The sequence below is a fragment of the Phalacrocorax carbo genome, chromosome 1 (assembly GCF_963921805.1).
Source record: "Phalacrocorax carbo chromosome 1, bPhaCar2.1, whole genome shotgun sequence".
NCBI lineage: Eukaryota > Metazoa > Chordata > Aves > Suliformes > Phalacrocoracidae > Phalacrocorax > Phalacrocorax carbo.
In genome coordinates, this window is record NC_087513.1 from 82,382,543 (window position 1) to 82,390,159 (window position 7,617).

Below are 7,617 nucleotides of genomic sequence, written 5' to 3' on the forward strand. Positions count from 1 at the left end.
ACCTCATAGCTCTTGTGCTCCAGGATCCCACCAGTGGGAATAGCACAGCCGTACCAAAGCTCAGCTATTCTTTTTATTCAAACTCACCTTTCCCCATCACCTTCCACCTGCCAACGGATGTGAACATATTCACATTGGGGATTATTCTCTCCTATCCTTACACTGCCTCTACTGCAGAAGATGACTTTAAGTCCCAGTAAAAAGCCAAACAAGCAAAGGGAATAAATATCTTTCCCACAACTAGGGATTCAGAACACAGGATTGATGTGACAGAAGTACATGCAGAAGCAGCCACAGAATTTCTGGGTGGGAGTTCCCACCAGGACATTTTTTTCTTGTTTGAGATAGGCTTCCTAAGACTAATGAGGACACAAGTGGTACCTACTCTGTCCTGAGGATAAAACATGTGCCATTTGGCCTGAGATTAAATTTGTAGAAAAAGGGTTCAGACACAGTGACATTGTGCTCATACACAGTGATAGAAGAAGCTACAAAAATGTTTTATCATTTATTACGTCTGTGGTTGGACTTTCTCAATCCTGTGCTGGCTGGCAATTTCTAACTCTTGTGGTGCATTCCCTTTGTAATGATTTAAGTTCAGCCCCATTCAACACCTGCCCTTCCTAAACTCTTCTATTGTTTTGTTCTCCTTATCCCTTTCTCTTAGTTTTTCTTTTCATCATCTCAAAAGCACTACTCACGTGAGGTTTCTCTAAACATGAGGTGTACTCATGTATGTGTATGCTATTCATACTACCTAGTTTGGGGGCCCTTAGACAGCCTTACTAGATGTCCTCTGCAGGGGCAGGAGGAAAAAGGCATGCCTGAGTACCATTCAAACCCACCTGAGAATAGAACTGCCTCTGCAAGTCCCTGACTGTCCCTGCAGTGACTGAAGAAGGGGTCTAAAGGCACTAGACCTCCCAAGGTAGTATCAGGGAGCAACAGGAACAGGGCTGCTCTACAAAGGAAGGCAACCCAGAAACCAAGAGTGACCACAAGGTAGGCAGATGCGGAGCCGTCACTGACCAGGGCACAGTCCCACAGGGCCTGGGAAGGGTGAGCAGAGCAGGGGGACGATAGAGACAGGTTCCCTTGACAGTCCTGTGATCAACAGACAAGGTAAACAAATCAAGTCCAAGGTCAGTCCTGAAAATAGGCTGGGTGCTGGCACACCTGTAATGTAGCTAAAACCATAGCTGGGTGCTGAGGAGCTCATGTGGAGCTCCTGGGGCAATGAGCAGAGGGTGCATGGGTGGAGGCTTCAGGCCAGGCTGGTCAAGGAAATGAAAGCCTATTAGTGTGCTCATGACCCCAGTAACTAACCACCCAGAGGTAGGTCCTGTGAGCATCAGCCTGCATGACTTGCTGTCCTGCATGCCACAGTGAAGCTTCATTCATGACTGGCACTTGCATTGCAAGCACGGTATAGAGGAAACAAGTGCCAGAGCCCAGAGCATCTCCCTGACACGGAGTTTGGCTGGGTGCAGCTGCATGGTGGCTATCTCTGTGCCCTGTCTCGTGCCCCTCCCCAGTCCTCAACCACTGACTTGACTTGCTGGCTTGATCTCAGACTTGCATCATCACTGCAGACCCGCTGGGTGATCACTGGATTCTTGCCTGACCCAAGAATCTTGATTATCATCACGGGTCCTCCCTGATCTTCTTGTTTGGATCGGTGGGACTGTGCCCTTGTTGATGAGGGTGCTGCTCCTGTCTGCCGTGCCATTGGTCTCAGGTCCCCTTCCTTCATGGAGCAGCCTGCCTTGATGCTCCCTAACAATGGGCAGAAAAAGACTGATTTCTGAAATTCTGGAAATGACCAAGCAAAGGTAAATTCCTGAAGATTTCTTCACCCTACCCACAATTATGCCATCCACCTGTTCACACAGACCCATGCAGAGACACACACCTCATCAATACATTTCCAGGAAGTTGCACACAATAATGTCATACAGGTGAGCATGTCACATAGAGGGTATGAGCCAGGATCACGCGTTAGGGGAAACTGGAACTCCGAGGAAATAACTGAACCACTGTGTGGGAGAGGTTTTCCTGCAGCCCAACAATGAGGATTACAGTCTAATGAGACTACCAGTTTCTTTCTGTTCTTTCTTTTCAGAATTAGGTTTTGATCACAAACCAAAGAACTACTTAATGGAGGATGATAACATTTCTCTTTTTTTTGCAGTTCCCAGATATTTAAATTACGCTACCTTAAATCCTTTCATACCCAGATAGAGTGAGTATACGAGATGAAAGGAATCAGATTCCGGTAAAGCCTTCATTAAATTTGGCCCGTCTGGGTTTCCCTCTGAAATGGATAGCAAAAATTACCGAAGCTAAAAGGCCTCAGGTGATGGACTATAAAGAGATGCAACTGGCACAGAACAGAACAGAAATCAACTGAAAATGGTCCCTTTGAACCCACTGTGGGGAGACTGCCAAGGGAGAAAAATCAGAGCATCAGTTATCCTTCCCTGCCATTTTAAATTGGCTACTTGCATCACTTTTCATCAACCTTCTTTTCGGATGCCATCAGCCCCTACTGATTCGGAGAAAGTCCTCATTCATCCGGGGAATGAGGTTTGGCTAAAAAAAGAGCCACCTAAGAAATGGATTAGTCACAGGAATTTACAGAAACTAACCACAGGAAGGAACAACTGAGTAAAACACAAAAATAAAATACATTGCAAAAAAGTGAAGTGAGAGCTGCAGGACTTGGAGACTGCACACTGACTCTTGGTATATAAAACTATGCAAGTCTGAGGTAGTTGTTGTTGGTCAGATAGTAGGCTTATCTGCTCTGAGTTCATCAACATTTACGCACATTTGAGAAGGAAGATTTTTTTAACCCATTTTAATCATTAAATTTTTTTTTCATTTTTATGATGACAATGAGGAAGAACAGAAAAAAAGGTTCCTAATGTAGATGTTTTTCCACTAAAACTTGTCCTTCAAGCTCTTCCATCCTGCCAGCTGCTACTTTCCTAGCAATTAGTCCTAGCAATTTTCCTAGCAATACAGAAAATAATTTCAAATTGCTGGGGTAGGTGGGTTTCAGGATTTTTTTTTTTCCACTGGGGAGCCCATAAACAGTAGTATGTGCAAATTGCCCAGCAGGAAAAGATCATAGAATTCAATTTTTTTAAATTCCTAGATTTCACATCTACATCATATGGATTTTAGGTAATTATGACAAAGAGTATTAAATCATCTGGTCACATTCCAGCAAATTTACCATTTATTACTTTTGGAAAACATTCAAAATCATTACTAAGGGAGCAAGCAAAGACAGCTTCATGTCAAGTGATGTATTTTAGCTGAAACTAAGATAAATTGTTCAATAATACAATCCTTACATTAAAAATACATTTAAATAATGAAAAACAAATAAAAATTAAGGAGGCAACAGATAAATAAGTTCTACTTCCTTTCAATCCAGTAAGATCAGGCACAGCATGTTCCAGATTACACACAAGGAAGATTGTTCCAGATTACACACAAGGATGATTATCCCAGATGTGTCCTTGCTCTTGTGATCAGCAAAGTGAAAGTACCAGTAACTGCCTGTCCACATCTGGTTCTCAAATATATGTAAACCTCATGCCACTTACTCCTAGCATTTTCCTGTTCACTTCTACTCCTGCAACATGGCAGCAAGAAGGTGTTGTAATCAGTGGAAGAGCTATCTACATTTTGTCTGCCATTTTCAGTTGTGTATTTCTCTTCCAGAAAAGGCTGCCTCCACAGCATCTTAGAAGCCTCATCAGATCAATGTAAGGGCACTAGAAAACAGCAATCATGTTGCAAGACTAAGTAGGAGACTACATGTCTCATTTTTCCAGGCTCCCTTCACATTCAGAAAACATTGAAGAAGCAATTATTGTCTCAACTCAGGAGGAAGTTTTCTGTGATTTGTTTCCTATAGAAATAAGGAACCAGAAGCTAAGGGCTTCTTTTCACTCAGAATGCTGTGGCCAAGAGTGAGATCCCATGCTGCTAGTCTGTCATTGCAATGTGTCGTGTGACATACTGTGACTGGTCCCCCTTTGGTGAAATTATCTTAGAAATTACCTTCTTTCTGCAGAGGTTATTTTGCCAGGCTACATTCCTCCCCAGACTCTGAATCTCCCAACATTTGGCTGCAAGCTCAGAAGACAGTCGTACAAGCTTTCTTGGAAAGGCTGTCAGATTTTGGAACTTGCTAGGGGAGGACACTGGAATACTGAAAATGAAAACCTCTGCCTTCAAAAAAGAGAAAGGAAAAAGGCATGAGGAGAAAGTAAGAGGGGAAAACTAAGAGAAACAAAAAGAGATTCCCTCCAATTTTATTAAATCACCTGCTTTAAGGTTTCTCCTTAGTAGAGATCAGTGCTAACCTGACAGTGAGGTGTCAGGAGAAGACAAGTGGGGAATCATAACCCACATCCTTCTCCCTCAAAGTTTTTTAATTTCCCTTGGGAATGCCCAGTGCTGGCCACCATCAGAGGCAGAAGCCTAGACTAGAGGCATGTCATATTTGAACAAGCATGCTGAATCCTACATTCAGCTATGTACCTTATATACAGGCAGGAGGGCAAATAGGCTTGAGGTTCATAGAGTTGACATTTTGCACTAGGTAACTATTTTACCCTTTTCTGTTCATGATAGGAATTGCAATGCACCATCATTAGAACCTGCAGAAGGAGGCAAAATACTTTCACTGATAAAGCTGGCAAATCCCCACCAGTATTATGGTGGGAAGTGAAGCTTCTTCATCATGCTGTTCACCAAAGGATAGAGCAGAGGGTTTCCTTACAAGCTGCTCCACATAATGTCTCTGTGATTAACTCTAAGGAAAGAATGAGAACCATTATGAAACTCAGACTTACTGAGCAGGAATGACAGCTGACATTCACAGGGCACTGCTTCCTTCTCCAGAGACCGTGCTTTTCTAACCCACACACACCTTGACCTTCACAGGTCACTGAGTCTGTAAGTGTAAACTGGAGTCATCCTGATCTACAGCATCTGAGAAGAACTTTCTAGTCCTCTTAGTTGATATTTACATAGCAACAAAATACCTTTCTTCACATTTTACGCTTATCCCAAGGAGGTAAATTACAGCTGATAAAAAACCATGGAAATATGCTGGGAGTTTCTTCATCTGTGAAACTTGACAATAAGCACATTTGAAACACTTGCTGTGTTGTTACTGGAAAGGAAAGAGTGGTTTATTCAACATTTAAAAATGTTTCAAATCTGAACAGAATAAAGAGGGTTTGTATCCATGGTAACTTCTACATTCATTTAAAAAACCCTATAATATCTCTGAAGATTTGTGACACGATGCAGCAAGCATGTCACATTGTGTAGGCTTATGTTATGCCTTGAAAGCCTGAATGACTTGATGTGACCTGGCATGACGCTATGGATATTTAAAAAAATTCAAGAGAAATTGCGGTTCTAGTGATAGGTAGAAGGGAACAAGTTTTCACAGAGGGTTAGAAAAGAACACAATCAAATTACATTCTTAAATAATTCCTTTAAAATTATGCATTTGCAGAGTAATTTCACAACATGAATGGTAAAAGATTACAGAATATTGTGGCTGCAGAGGAAAAAGGTCTTTAGCCAACATGTGGCATCCCCACTGGGACTACACAGCTATTGTAGTAAGTAGGCTATGTCTTTTTTTCAGAAAATGTAAAACCACTGTAATTATAAACATGTATTGCATATTTAAATTTAACTACTGGAAGGTTAATATACATAGCATTTTTTCACTATTTGGGCTGTCACACTTGGAATTTTAGAGTTCTCATTTAAAATGAGACCATAAAAGCTTCTTGCTTTGATTTCTTTTTTTCCTATTTTGAATGAAAATTAAGACTTTCAAATATCTTCTGAGCATGCCCTCTTGAAAAAGTATCCTTTTGGCATCATTAGAGCTTCAGATGCTGGATCAGACTCTTATTTTAACAATTGGACTAGGAACAATATGTGAGATCAGGTAATTGCTGGTCCAAAAAGACAATATGATGTTCAGGGGAAAGACCAAAAGGAATCTGATGTGTTTTTATTTTTTAACTACAACACCATGCTTTGTGTTCAGGAAGTTCCAACCCCAAGAAATGTCCCAGAGAAGAACAGATCGTTTAGCAAGGTATCCACAGGCCAAGTCTGCAGGCGAGGTGCAATTTATATCCTCTTTCTCAAAGATTGATCCCACAATCTAATGTGGGTTATTAGGCCCATGCATTGTGATAATTTGAAATAACTCTGGCAGACACGTAGTATACCCAAAATAGCATTTGTCATTACATTAGAGTAGGAACCAGCTTGATGTAGAACACTTTTTGTTAAGTTAGCATTTTGTAGGTTGCCTGAGAAACAGCAAGATAAGAGAGACCATTTGTAAGCAGTTCACATCTTAATGAAAGTAGTATTTCATAGTATGAACTAAAAACACCTCTGCAGCACTCTTATAAACGACAGTAGCTTTCTCCCAAAAATAGAGGTAAATCAATTCTAAGAGAACTATTTGATAAGGGAGCTACTAGGCAATCAGTTCCTACAAGAATCCTCACCTGGACACAATCTTCCTAAGTGAAGCTGTAGAAATTTCTTTTCTAGACATTCTGGCAAAATTTTGACAAAATTCTTTTGGAAAAGCATGCTACATGGAAGAGTCTCGCACTAGCCCTGAAAAGATAACCATTGTTTATTTTATCCCTTGGAGGGGCATGACTTCGAGAGTGTGGAAATAATAGTTAGAATAATGGTTAGGAAAGATCATCCACTACACCTCACAGTCCTGTCGGACTTGGTCCCAAAGACTAAGTCATCTCCATTGTGTCCAGAGACATTATTCTCTCTACCCCAGAGATGAGCTTCCTACCTGTGCAATTTGTTCTCTGTATTATGAACAGAGCAGGCTGCAGCATTAGGAGCAGCAGGAAGTTACAATAAACATTCTTTTGTTTATTTTGACAAGTTGGGTTGCTCCAGGTATTTCTCACCTCTGCCACTCACAAGAATTCAGTGCAGCTCAGACTGTGTTTGTGCTCTGATCTGTCACTGGCTCATGCACTACAGGTTGGAGAATGTTGAATGAGCTAACAAGTTTTTTTCTTTCACAAACCCCAGTCATATTGATTCTCTCCAGATCTGCCAGAAAATTTTTAGATCACCCACTGGGAATAGGTTCTGCCTTAGGTGTTTAAGTGTATGACCACCTGATAAACTAGAAGCAGACTTCCACTCAATAGACTTTAATAGCTAATATTTGCTTGGAGATCTTTTGTCTGCCCTCCACACTCAGGACATGTTTCCTTTTTGAGATAAATCATAAAGAGATGAGCCATAACTGAGACAGAATCTGCCCATTTAGATTTCTTCACCTTGTGGAGCTGCCTAGAACACACCACATGGTCATAGACACTGACAAATAGAGATTTGAAAACTAGCTCCTCCTCAAAGACATGAAAGACTAGTCTCACATAGAAACTTCCCACAGTTATCATCTGAAATCTACCCAACGTTCCATCTGCAAGCCTTTCTCCCACCACTAAGAACCAACAGATGCTACAATGTAACTTTGTATAACGCCACCATAGAGATTAAAAGCATTTT